Source organism: Triticum urartu, chromosome 5A (assembly GCF_056163025.1).
Source record: "Triticum urartu cultivar PI428250 chromosome 5A, HENAU_Tu73, whole genome shotgun sequence".
Lineage (NCBI taxonomy): Eukaryota > Viridiplantae > Streptophyta > Magnoliopsida > Poales > Poaceae > Triticum > Triticum urartu.
The window spans coordinates 100707966-100722992 of record NC_141877.1 but is presented as its reverse complement, the minus strand read 5'-3'; positions in this window follow the sequence as shown (position 1 = coordinate 100722992).

The following is a 15027-nucleotide window of genomic DNA, read 5'->3' as shown; positions in this document are numbered from 1 at the left end:
TAGCCATCCCTCTACTCACCCACACCTGCTGTTATTCTCCGGCGACGACAGACGAACCAGCAAACCCTCGTACAGTCGTACTCCCCTACGCGTGGGAAACAAAAACAACTGCCGAGTCTTCCCTGCCTCCGTGTCATTCCCTTCCTAGGCCTCGCCGTCGTCCACCGCCCTGGTGCTCTCGGCGTGGCGTGGTCAACGTGGTCAACGACCTACATGCATCTGAAGTGGACTGTATGTGGAGAGGCTGGCAACTGGGTCCACGGCCGCACGCACGGAAATGCCTCCTTATTACACGCAAAATAATGATTCCTCCACCTGACATCTTGGACCCCCCGAAAGGGCCTCTGTATTTCACGAAAAAACGTTACCGCCGCTGACAGCTCGGACCCACCAGCTATATCTTCGCACGCAAGGAAGTGCCTCCTTATTACGCACAAAAAATGAATACCCCCTGCTAGCTGGGACCCAGTATAGTGGGCCTACTAAGTTGACGGGGATGAAGGGCTTTGTCAACTTAGTCAATATGCACGATTCTAGCTCGACTGACCATACGATGTCCATCCAACGGCCGTAGTGCTTCTTCAACCTCTGGTCTTCTTGCTCCAGCCACCCAAAGCAGCGCCGGTCGTGCCGCCTGCTCCTGCCTCCCGTGGCCGGCTGTGCTGCCGCGGAGGCCTCACCGCCCCCATACTACTCCCACAGCTGGCCAGGCCATCCCTCTACTCCACTCACCCACCCCCTGTTATTCTGCGGCGACGGCAGCGCAGCCGAACCAGTGAACCCTCGTACTCCTCTCCACGTGGGCATCCACTGCCGCGTCTTCCCCGGCTCCGCGTCGTCCCCTTCCTAGGCCTTGCCGTCGTCCACCGCCGTGGTGCTCTTGGCGCGGCGTGGTCAATGTGGTCAACGACCGAATTCCATCGGAAGAATACTGTACGTGGAGAGGCCGACAGCTGGGTCCATGGCAGCCGCAAGGAAGTGCCTCCTTATTACGTGGGAAATAATTATTCCTCCACCTGACAGCAGGGACCCATCGGACGCCCACCAGTGTTTCGCAAAAAAATGTTTGCCCCTGACTGCTGGGACCCACCTGAGGGCCACCGTATTTCGCGGAAAAAATGTTCCCCTTGTCGTCAGCTCGGACCCACCGGAAGTGCCTCCTTTTTATGCACACAAAAATGAATACCCCCTGCTAGCTGGGACCCACCTTGGTGGGAGGCTGACTTGTGGGCCTACTAAGTTGACGGGGACGGAGGCCTTTGTCAACTTAGTCAATATAAACGATTCTAACTCCAGTGACCGTACGATGCCCATCCAACGGCCGTAGTGCTTCTTCAACCTTTGGTCTTCTTGCTCCAGCCGCCCAAAGCAGCGCCGGTCATGCCGCATGCTCCTGCCTCCTGTGGCCGGCTGTGCTGCCGCGGAGGCCTCACCGCCCCTACTATTCCCACCGCTGGCCAGGCCCTGCGGCGACGGCAGCCTCACACCGCAGCCGAACCAGTGAACCCTCGTACTCCTCTTCGCGCGGGCTTCCACTGCCGCGTCTTCCCCGGCTCCCCATCGTCCCCTTCCTAGGCCTCGCCGTCGTCCACCACCCTGGTGCTCTCGGCGCGGCGTGGTCAACTTGGTCAAGGAACGACTTCCATCGGACGTGGACTGTACGTGGAGAGGCTGACAACTGGGTCCACGGTCGTAGCAAGGAAGTGCCTCCTTATTACATGGAAAATAATGATTCCTCCACCTGACAGCTAGGACCCACCGGACGAGCCACTGTATTTCGCGAAAAAACGTTCCCCCTAACTGCTGGGACCCACTAGCTACATCTTTGCACGCAAGGAAGTGCGTCCGGGCAAAAAAAACGATTCGCCCCCTGACTGCTGGGACCCACCAGCTACATCTTCGCAGGCAAGGAAGTGCCTGACAGTCGGGACCCACCTGGTCGAAGTGTATGTAGGGTTGTCATTCTGGTCGCGAACGTGTACGTACATATATACTGGTGGATGTAGAGGCGCGCACGTGTCGTAGTAGAGGCGCGTACGTGTCGTAGTAGAGGCGCGCACGTAGCATGTACACATACGTACAACGGCCAAGGTGCAAGAAAGAAAATACAGCCACGTATGTGTACATACGGGCGGGGTCTCGAACGCCTACTCGTGCATACGTACGGCCAGGGCTCGTGTACATGGCTGGGTCGGAACGGAGAAACAGCGTCGTCGTCGTGTTCATGGGGAGGCAACGGAATGCGTCGTGTTCATGGGGAGGCAACGGAATGCGTCGTGTTCATGGGGAGGCAACGAAATGCGTCGTGTTCATCAGGAGGCAACGGAACGTGTGGGAGCCAACCGGCTGGGTCGGAACGGAATGCGTGGTCATGTTCATCGGAAGGGCTTGGATGGAACATGCGATGGAAACGAGGCCTGGCGTACCGCACAACGGAGGAAACGGACCTCCTACGTTCGGAACGGGATCCTGATGATCGGGAGGGGTCTGGCGTACTGCAAAACAGAGGAAACGGACCTCCTACGGTCGAAACAGGGGTACTATTGATCGGGAGGGGTGTGGCGTACCGCAAAACGGATGAAACAGACCTCCTACGGTCGAAACGGGGGTCCTGTTCATCGGGAGGGGTGTGGCGTACCGCAAAACGGACGAAACGGACCTCCTACGGTCGAAACGGGGGTCCTGTTCATCGGGAGGGTGTGGCGTACCGCAAAGAGGGACTCCATGGGATACTGTTCATCTCCACCGTCGACCTCCTCTAGCCTCCACGGGCTCCTGTTCATCCAGCCTCCACCACACGCTACTCCACCAGCTACTGTTCTACTACCCTTCCACGGGCACCCCTCCACCGTCTACTGTTCATCCAGCGCTCCACACCACGGGGTCCTGTTCAACCATCCCTCCACGGGCACCCCTCCACCGTCTACTGTTCATCCAGCCCTCCACCACACCACGGGGTCCTATTCATCCAGAGGCAACGCCACCGCTCACTATTAATCCACCCCCCGCAACGCTCACTGTTCATCCAATCGATCGGCTTCAGTTAGCAGCAGTAGCGAAGGAATCGCTCGATCGGGTTTAGTTAACAGCCATCGATCGATCGCTCGGGTTCAGTAACGCGTAGCCTGCAGTGCAATCGCTCGGGTTCAGTTAGAGCCCAACGCCTCGCTCGGCTTTAGTTAGAGCCAACGCCTCGCACACACGCGCGTACGTGTACGAGAGAAACGCGCATCGCTCGGCCCCCGACCTCCCACCGTAACCGGGAAATCCCCGAAATTTTCCTCCTCCTCGCTTCTACCACGGTTTTTTCCATCATGGACGGCCCAAAGAATGTCATCTAGCTGAGTCTTCGGCCCGCCCAGGACGAAAAGCCTATTTTCTATCATGATTTTTTGGCATAGAAGTAGGAGCCCACCACATCTATGATGATACCGGGTTTTGTCACAATTATCGTCATAGAAGTGTCATATGTATGACAGAATGTTTTTTCGTTCAGCCCAAAATGTCACAGATGTGTCTTTTTTTTGTAGTGTAATGCGGGAGATAAGGGTATTTGATGGGTACTTGGTATGTTGACTTTTGCGTAGACCTCCCCGGCAACGGCGCCAGAAATCCTTCTTGCTACCTCTTGAGCACTGCGTTGGTTTTCCCCGAAGAGGAAGGGATGATGCAGCAAAGTAGCGTAAGTATTTCCCTCAGTTTTTGATAACCAAGGTATCAATCCAGTAGGAGGCTAAGCGCGAGTCCCTCGTACCTGCACAAAACAAATAAATCCTCACAACCAATGCAAATAGGGGTTGTCAATCCCTATAAGGCCACTTACGAGAGTGAGATCTGATAGATATGATAAGATAATATTTTTGGTATTTTTATGATAAAGACGCAAAGTAAAATAAAGGCAAAGTAAATAGCAAAGGAAATAACTAAGTAGTAGGAGATTAATATGATAGAGATAGACCCGGGGCCATAGGTTTCACTAGTGGCTTCTCTCAAGAGCATAAGTATTCTACGGTGGGTGAACAAATTACTGTTGAGCAGTTGACATAATTGAGCATAGTTATGAGAATATCTAGGTATGATCATGTATATAGGCATCACGTCCGAGACAAGTAGACCGACTCCTGCCTACATCTACTACTATTACTCCACTCACCGACCGCTATCCAGCATGCATCTAGAGTATTAGGTTAGAAACAGAGTAACGCCTTAACCAAGATGACATGATGTAGAGGGATAGACTCATGCAATATGAAGAAAACCCCATCTTGTTATCGTCGATGGCAACAATACAATACGTGCCTTGCTGCCCCTACTGTCACCGGGAAAGGACACCGCAAGATTGAACCCAAAGCTAAGCACTTCTCCCATTGCAAGAAAGATCAATCTAGTAGGCCAAACCAAACTGATAATTCGAAGAGACTTGCAAAGATAACCAATCATACATAAAAGAATTCAGAGAAGATTCAAATATTGTTCATAGATAGACTTGATCATAAACCCACAATTCATCGGTCTCAACAAACACACCGCAAAAAGAAGATTACATCGAATGGTTCTCCACAAGAGAGGGGGAGAACTTTGTATTGAGATCCAAAAAGAGAGAAGAAGCCATCTAGCTAATAACTATGGACCCGTAGGTCTGAAGTAAACTACTCACACTTCATCGGAGGGGCTATGGTGTTGATGTAGAAGCCCTCCGTGATTGATGCCCCCTCCGGCAGAGCTCCGGAACAAGCCCCAAGATGGGATCTCATGGATACAAAAAGTTGTGGCGGTGGATTTAGGGTTTTGGCTCCGTATCTAATCTTTTGGGGGTACGTAGGTATATATATGAGGAAGGAGTACGTCGGTGGAGCAACAGGGGGTCCACGAGGGTGGAGGGCGCGCCTAGGGTAGGCAGGCGCGCCCCCTACCTCGTGGCCTCCTCTTTTCTTTCTTGACATAGGGTCTAAGTCTCCCGGGTCTTGTTCGTTGAGAAAATCACGTTCCCGAAGGTTTCATTCCGTTTGGACTCCGTTTGATATTCCTTTTCTTCGAAACCCTAAAACAGGCAAAAAAACAACAATTCCGGGCTGGGCCTCCGGTTAATAGGTTAGTCCCAAAATAATATAAAAGTGGATAATAAAGCCCAATAATGTCCAAAACAGTAGATAATATAGCATGGAGCAATCAAAAATTATAGATATATTGGAGACGTATCATCAACATCGCTGTTTGTCCTTGGTTCCGATGCCGGATGAGACACCCGGCTCTCCCCAACTGACTCTTGAGAAGACATCTTGCTCTAATCTGCAGCATCAACAACTTGAAACAAGAATAGAGAATATTTGCGTGATACAAGAGTCAAAACCTTCAGGAGATTATATAATGAATTTTTACCGACCAAAATACGTATCGTGCAAGAAAACAGAGTCCCAAGAGCACACGAGGTGCGCACGAGGTAGGGGGGCGCGCCCAGTAGGGTAGGGCACGCCCTCCACCCTCATGGAGACCTCGTGTCCTTCCCGGACTGCTTCTTATTTTTCTATTTTTCTAAATATTCCAAAACGGAGAAATATTGCCTTAAATACTGTTTTGGAGTCGGTTTACTTACCGTACCAGATACCTATTCCTTTTTGGAGTCTGAAATGTTTTGGAAAGTGTCCCCTATGTATTCCTCCGGGGTTACAGTTTCAATAACATTGGATTCAACATTTATAGGATTACCTGAGATATAATGTTTAATTCTTTGACCGTTCACCACCTTCGGATTTGTGCCTTCGAAGTTGTTGATTTTTATGGCACCAGAACGATAGACCTCCTCGATAACGTAGGGGCCTTCCCATTTAGAGAGAAGTTTTCCTGCAAAAAATCTTAAATGAGAGTTGTATATCAGTACATAATCACCTACATTAAACTCACGCTTTTCTATTCTTTTGTCATGCCATCATTTAACTTTTTCTTTAAACAACTTGGCATTTTCATAATCTTGGGTTCTCCATTCATCAAGTCAGCTGATATCAAATAACCTCTTCTCACCGACAAGTTTGAAATCATAGTTGAGCTCTTTAATAGCCCAATAAGCCTTATGTTCTAGTTCGAGAGGTAAGTGACATGCTTTTCCATAAACCATTTTATACGGAGACATACCCATAGGATTTTTATATACAGTTCTATAGGCCCATAATGCATCATCAAGTTTCTTGGACCAATTCTTTCTGGACCTGTCGTGGAATTGTCATGGCAGATGTCCTAGCGAAAGGACTTAGTCGTAGGGCCATCGCAACTGGGAAGCTTAAAGGGGTTAATCGGGACAAAGGACATGAGAGGTTTTATACTAGTTCGGCCCCTTACGACGAAGGTAAAAGCCTACGTCTAGTTGTGTTGGTATTGCTGGGGTTTTGATCACCAAGATGCTTAACTCGCTGATAACCCACAAGTATAGGGGATCAATTGTAGCCTCTTTCGATAAGGAAGAGTGTCGAACCCAACAAGGAGCTAAAGGTAGAACAAATATTCCCTCAAGTTCTATCGACCACCGATACAACTCTACGCACGCTTAACGTTCACTTTACCTAGAACAAGTATGAAACTAGGAGTACTTTTTACATGTTGTTGGATAGGTTTGCAAGATAATAAAGAGAGTGTAAATAAAAAGTAGGGGCTGTTTAGATAAAGACACAACTAAGTTAGGTTTAGTAGAGAGTTTGTTGTTACGAGAAAGTTATTTGTCCCTTAGGCAATCGATAACTAGACCGGTAATCATTATTGCAATTTTATTTGAGGGAGAGGCATAAGCTAACATACTTTCTCTACTTGGATCATATGCACTTATGATTGGAACTCTAGCAAGCATCCGCAACTACTAAAGATTCATTAAGGTAAAACCCAACCATAGCATTAAAGCATCAAGTCCTCTTTATCCCATACGTAAACAACCTACTTACTCGGGTTTGTGTTTGAGTCACTCACGCAACCCACTATAAGCGAATCATGAACATATTGCAACACCCTACAGCGGGGATCCCTCATTCTTGCGCGACACGGAGAGCACCATAGGACAGCACCAATAATAAAACATGCAACTCAAACCAATCACGATCATCAAATAACCATTTGGACAAAACGGATCTACTCAAACATCATAGGATAGCTATACATCATTGGGAAATAATATATAGCGTTGAGCACCATTTTTAAGTAGAGATTACAGCGGGTAAGAGAGAGGTTACACTGCTGCATAGAGGGGGGAAGAGTTGGTGGTGAAGGCGGTGAAGTTGTTGGTGAAGATGACGGTGATGATGATGGCCCCCGGTGGCACTCCGGCGCCATCGGAAGCAAGGGGGAGAGGGCCCCCTTCTTCTTATTCTTCCTTGACCTCCTCCCTAGATGGGAGAAGGGTTTCCCCTCTGGTCCTTGGCCTCCATGGCGTGGGAGGGGCGAGAGACCCTCCGAGATTGGATCTGTCTCTCTGTCTCTCTCTGTTTCTGCGTTCTGGGATTCTACCATTTCACCGTTTCTTATATTCCCGGAGATCCGTAACTCCGATTGGGCTGAAATTTGAACACGATCTCTATCCGGATATTAGCTTTCTTGCCGCGAAATAGGGGCATCAACCGCCTTATGGGGTGGCCACGAGGGTCAGGGGCGCGTCCCCTACCTCGTGGGCCCCTCGAGCATCGTCTCGCGTTGATTTCACTTCCCAAAAATCACATATATTCCAAAAAAATCTCCGTCCATTTTTATTTCGTTTGGACTCCGTTTGATATGGATATTCTGCGAAACAAAAAAACATGCAACAAACAGGAACTGGCACTGGGCACTGGATCAATATGTTAGTCCCAAAAATAGTATAAAAAGTTATCAAAAGTATATGAAAGTTGAATAATATTGGCATGTAACAATAAAAAATTATAGATACTAAGGAGACATATCAGCATCCCCAAGCTTAATTCCTGCTCGTCCTCGAGTAGGTAAATGATAAAAAAGATAATTTTTGATGTGGAATGCTACCTAGCATAATCTTGATCACATATCTAATCATGGCATGAATATTAAGGTACGAGTGATTCAAAGCAATAGTCTATCATTTGACATAAAAACAATAATACTTCAAGCCTACTAATAAAGCAATCATGTCTTTTCAAAATAACAAGGCCAAAGAAAGTTATCCCTACAAAATCATATAGTCTGGCTATGCTCCATCTTCTTTACACAAAATATTCACATCATGCACAACACCGATGACAAGCCGAGCAATTGGTTCATACTTTTTAACGCGCTTCAGCTTTTTCAACCCTCACACAATACATGAGCGTGAGCCATGGACATAGCACTATAGGTGGAATAGAATATGATGGTGGAGGTTGTGTAGAGAAGACAAAAGGGGAGAAAGTCTCACATCGACGCGGCTAATCAACGGGCTATGGAGATGCCCATCAATTGATATCAATGTGAGGAGTAGGTATTGCCATGCAACGGATGCACTAGAGCTATAAGTATATAAAAGCTCAACTGAAACTAAGTGGGTGTGCATCCAACTTGCTTGCTCATGAAGACCTAGGGCATTTGAGGAAGCCCATCGTTGGAATATACAAGCCAAGTTCTATAATGAAAATTCCCACTAGTATATGAAAGTGATAACTCAAGAGACTCTCTATATGAAGAACATGGTGCTACTCTGAAGCACAAGTGTGGTAAAAGGATAGTAACATTGCCCCTTCTCTCTTTTTCTCTCATTTTTTGTTTTTTTGTTTTTTCTCTCTCTTTTTTTGGGCCTTCTCTTTTTTTTGGCCTCTCTCTCTTTTTTTTATTTTTATTTTTTCGTCCGGAGTCTCATCCCGACTTGTGGGGGAATCATGGTCTCCATCATCCTTTCCTCACTGGGGCAATGCTCTAATAATGATGATCATCACACTTTTATTTAATTACAACTCAATATTACAACTCGATACTAGAACAAATATATGACTCTATATGAATGCCTCCGGCGGTGGGCCGTGATGTGCAATGATCTAGCATAGCAATGACATCAAAAGACGGGCAAGCCATGAAAACATCATGCTAGCTATCTTACGATCATGCAAAGCAATATGACAGTGAATGCTCAAGTCATGTATATGATGATGATGGAAGTTGCATGGCAATATATCTCGGAATGGCTATGTAAATGCCATAATAGGTAGGTATGGTAGCTGTTTTGAGGAAGATATAAGGAGGTTTATGTGTGATAGATCGTATCGTATTACGGGGTTTGGATGCACCGGCGAAGTTTGCACCAACTCTCGAGGTGAGAAAGGGCAATGCACGGCACCGAAGAGGCTAGCAATGATGGACGGGTGAGAGTGCGTATAATCCTTGGACTCAACATTAGTCATAAAGAACTCACATACTTATTGCAAAAATCTATTAGTCATCGAAACAAAGTACTACACGCATGCTCCTAGGGGGATAGATTGGTAGGAAAAGACCATCGCTCGTCCCCGACCGCCACTCATAAGGAAGACAATCAATAAATACCTCATGCTCCAACTTCGTTACATAACGGTTCACCATACGTGCATGCTACAGGAATCACAAACCTCAACACAAGTATTTCTACAATCCACAACTACCCACTAGCATGACTCTAATATCACCACCTTTATATCGCAAAACTATTGCAAGGAATCAAACATATCATATTCAGCGATCTACAAGTTTATGTAGGATTTTATGACTAACCATGTGAATGACCAGTTTCTGTCATCTCTCTAAATAGATATAAGTGAAGCAAGAGAGTTCAATTCTTTATACAAAAGATATGCCCATGCTCTAACAGTTATAAATGAAGCAAAAGAGCATTCTACAAATGGCGGTTGTATATGTAAAGAGAAACATGCAATCCAAGCTTCAAATGATATAAGCGAAGCACATGAAGCATTCTATAAAGCCATACTCAAAAGATATAAGTGAAGTGCATAGAGCATTCTATAAATCAACCAAGGAATATCTCATACCAGCATGGTGCATAAAAGAAAAATGAAAACTAAATGCAAAAGACGCTCCAAGATTGCACATATCGCATGAACGAAACGAATCCGAAAACATACCGATATTTGTTGAAGAAAGAGGGGATGCCTTCCCACCATCCCCAAGCTTAGACGCTTGAGTTTCCTTGAATATTTACTTGGGGTGCCTCGGGCATCCCCAAGCTTGAGCTCTTGCCTCTCTTCCTTCTTCTCACATCGAAACCTTCTCAATCATCGAACACTTCATCCACACAAAACTTCAACAGAAAACTCGGTAAGATCCGTTAGTATAATAAAGCAAATCACTAATCTAAGTACTGTTGCAAACCAATTCATATTTTGTTTTTGCATTGTGTCTAATGTAATATAACTTTTTCATGGCTTAGTCCACTGATATAAATCGATAGTTTCATCAAAACAAGCAAACTATGCATCAAAAATAGAATCTGTCTAAAACAGAACAGTCTGTAATAATCTGAACATTCACCATACTTCTGATACTTGAAAAATTCTGCCAAAATTAGGAAAAATAAACAATTTGTATAGGAATACAGTGCAAAAAGAATCAGAACCATTTTATGTTCCAGAAAAAAAATGTTAAATCGTGCACTACAGACAAAGTTTCTGTCCTGCACCGTACAAACCATCAAGCAAATGTAAACATCCTAAAGGCAAACCTTGGCACATTATTTTTATTTCTAAACTTTATAAAAGCACACAATAGAAATAAATGACTCTCTAAAACTTCCGGGTTGTCTCCCTGGCAGCGCTTTCTTTAAAGCCATTAAGCTAGGCATATAGTGCTCAAGTAATGAATCCACCCGGATCCCAAGGTATATCAAAGCCAATTTTAATTAACAATGATTTAGCATTTAGTAGTGAGCACAAAGTAACATATATAATGTAACAACAAAGTCTAACTCTCTTCCTATGCATCGGCATGTCATAAAAGAACAATTCATGCACACATAGTAAAGGCCAATGCATAGTATAAATAGTTTCTTGCAATTTTATCATATTGAAAACATAGAGAGGTGGAGATATAGTTCCTCTCTCAAAATAATTGCAAGTAGGAGCAGCAAGCACATGCATATTATATTCGTCAAAATCATCATGTGCAACGGTAAAAGGCAACCCATCAATATAATCCTTAATAAGTGCAAACTTCTCCGATATAGTGTAGTTTGGAGAATTCAAAAAGATAATAGGACTATCATGCGCGGGTGCAATAGCAACAATTTCATGTTTAACATAAGGAACTATAGCAAGTTCATCTCCATAAGCATAATTCATATTGGCATCTTGGCCACAAGCATCAACAAAAAGGGATATTTCAAAAGAATCCAAGGGATCATAACAGTCATCATAGCAATCATCCTTCGGTAAGCATGAAGGGGAATTAAACAATGTATGAGTTGAAGACTTACTCTCATTAGAAGGTGCGCACGGGTGATCAATCCGCTCTTCCTCCTTTTGTTCTTCGCTCTCTTCCTCATCTTTTTCATCCAATGAGCTCACAGTTTCATCAATTTCTTCTTCCATAGACTCCTGCAAAATATTAGTCTCTTCTGGGACAGCGGAGACTTTCTCAATAAGTGCATTAATTTCGGAATTGTATTCATAATTCTCATAGCAATATTTGAGGATAGCTAAATTTTCAGATCTATAAACAACATCATCAAAATCTTCAAACTCTTTACACATAGATTCAATTTCATAAGCACCCATAAAATCAACAAATTCTTCTATTTGTTCCACATCATAGTAATCACATATACCATTAGCATAAGCAGCTAAGGTTTTATTATCATTGAATTTGCATGAAAAGGGAAGGTGTGGAGCCTTCATCCTAGAGCAACAAGTATAATCATAACTCACGCATAATTGCCAAGCATACCACTTCAATATATGAATTTGATCCCATAATAGTTTACCTTTTTGTGTTAAGCGATAATCCCTAAAGTATTCACGTTGATCCAACTTTACTCCCATTACATAATTAAATGGGGTTTTCTCAGGATTATTAAAGTAGTACATAATATCTTTCACATAACCAGCATCGAGGGTTTTAGGAGGTTCACCATCTCCATGAGCAGAAAGTACAGCTAATTTTTTTGGTATTTTGTGTTCCATATCCATAACTAAAGATAGAGAACAACTAAGAACAGCAAATAAAAATTACTTAGTGATAAAGCAAACAAGCACACAGGAGAATATTCACCCCACGCTATTGCTCCCCGGCAATGGCGCCAGAAAAAAGGTCTTCATAACCCACAAGTATAGGGGATCAATTGTAGCCTCTTTCGATAAGTAAGAGTGTCAAACCCAACGAGGAGCTAAAGGTAGAACAAATATTCCCTCAAGTTCTATCGACCACCGATACAACTCTACGCACGCTTAACGTTCGCTTTACCTAGAACAAGTATGAAACTAGAAGTACTTTGTAGGTGTTGTTGGATAGGTTTGCAAGATAATAAAGAGAGCGTAAATAAAAAATAGGGGCTGTTTAGACAAAGACACAACTAAGTTAGGTTAAGTAGAGAGTTTGTTGTTACGAGAAAGTTATTTGTCCCTTAGGCAATCGATAACTAGACCGGTAATCATTATTGCAATTTTATTTGAGGGAGAGGCATAAGCTAACATACTTTCTCTACTTGGATCATATGCACTTATGATTGGAACTCTAGCAAGCATCCGCAAATACTAAAGATTCATTAAGGTAAAACCCAACCATAGCAATTAAGCATCAAATCCTATTTATCCCATACGTAAACAACCTACTTACTCGGGTTTGTGTTTCAGTCACTCATGCAACCCACTATAAGCGAATCATGAACGTATTGCAACACCCTACAGCGGGGATCCCTCACGCTTGCGCGACATGGAGATCACCATAGGACAGCACCAATAATAAAACATGCAACTCAAACCAATCACGATCATCAAATAACCATTAGGACAAAACGGATCTACTCAAATATCATAGGATATCCATACATCATTGGGAAATAATATATAGCGTTGAGCACCATGTTTAAGTAGAGATTACAGCGGGTAAGAGAGAGGTTACACCGCTGCATAGAGGGAGGAAGAGTTGGTGGTGAAGGCGGTGAAGTTGTTGGTGAAGATGACAGTGATGATGATGGCCCCCGGTGGCACTCCGGCGCCACCAGAAGCAAGGGGGAGAGGGCCCCCTTCTTCTTCTTATTCCTTGACCTCCTCCCTAGATGGGAGAAGGGTTTCCCCTCTGGTCCTTGGCCTCCATGGCATGGGAGGGGTGAGAGCCCCTCCGAGTTTGGATCTGTCTCTCTGTCTCTCTCTGTTTCTGTGTTCTAGGATTCTACCCTTTAACCGTTTCTTATATTCCCGGATATCCGTAACTCCGATTGGGATGAAATTTGAACACGATCTCTATCCGGATATTAGCTTTCTTGCGGCGAAAGAAGGGCATGAACTGCCTTATGGGGTGGCCACGAGGGTCAGGGGCGCGCCCCCTACCTCGTGGGCCCCTCGAGCATCATCTCGCATTGATTTCACTTCCCAAAAATCACATATATTTGGAAAAAAATCTCCGTCCGTTTTTATTCCGTTTGGACTCCGTTTGATATGGATATTCTGCGAAACAAAAAAGATGCAACAAATAGGAACTGGCACTGGGCACTGGATCAATATGTTAGTCCCAAAAATAGTATAAAAAGCTGCCAAAAGTATATGAAAGTTGAATAATATTGGCATGGAACAATCAAAAATTATAGATACGACGGAGACGTATCACTCGCCGGCTTGGTTATCGATCTCTTGTTTCTTGCCCTAAGCCGCCACCGGGTCGCCCTCTTATATACACAGGTTGACGCCTGGTGGCCTACAGAGTCCCGCTCGGCTCATAATCGTGTCCGGCTCGGTTACTTCCTTTACATGCCTTTCTTTACAAGTCTTTCCTTACATACGGTGGTTCACAATATCGGGCTTTAAGCCGCCTCCAGGCCCTTGGGCCTTCTATAAGATTTAATAAACTATCCTCTTGAATGTTTACTGGGCTTCTTGTGTAACCCGCCATTGGGGCTGACCCGGCCCCTCCTGGGCGGGTCATAACTAATAGCTATATCCCCAACATTAGGCCCCAGTTTGACTTTGAACTTTGTTCTTTGTCAATCTTCAACATTTAGACAAAATCCATCTTCTTATCCTCGCAGAAGTTTCTGTAACCCGACGTGACGTCATCTCTTGAAAACACAAAAAACTTTCATGATGTCATCTCCCAACGGATCTTCATCTTTAATGTCTCCCGAGAATCGAGGCGTGTGTGTAGTTGGATAAGCAATATTCGGCTCTCCCTCGATTTTCGTGCCCGTCCGTTCATATTTTCCCTTATAAATAGGCACACCTCGGCCTTCCTCATTCTTCTCTCTCTCTCTCTCTATCTCCGTCTTCTTCCTCTCGCAACCCTCCTGCTGCTCAAGCCTCACCATCGTCGCGCTCCTCCTCCGTCTCCGTCGACCTTAGTCGCTGCATCAACCCGAATCGGTCCAGAGAACGACGATGACCTCCACAGAAGATCCGCGACTGTAAGTGTTCTCCTTTTTGCTTCTCAGATCCGCATTAGGGTTTCCAGGCTTCTGCGTGTTCTTCATAGTTCATCACAGTTCGTCGTAGTTCTTTCACCACAGGCCTCTTCTTGATCCAAAAGATATATATGCTTGTGCGGTAGTGGTTTTGTGCCTACTCTTAATATCCATAGATCCCTTTCTCTGGTTCAAAGACCTCTTGAGAACTTATAGATTCATCTGTGCTAAACTTTTTAGGTCTAGAATTTTTCCCATTTTGAATAGCCAATTGATCTGGAATAATACCAAGCAATTAGGAAACTTGTTTGTCTCAACACTTAGCTGAGTTTGCTTTTCTCAAATATCTGTAGTCATGGTGGCTTACTGAACCGGCTTACTTTTCCTTATATGACATTAGCCCTTAACTAAGCCGCCATTACTCCCCTGTATTATCATCATTTAACTGTTAATTTCACCATTGAATTGAACCGGCA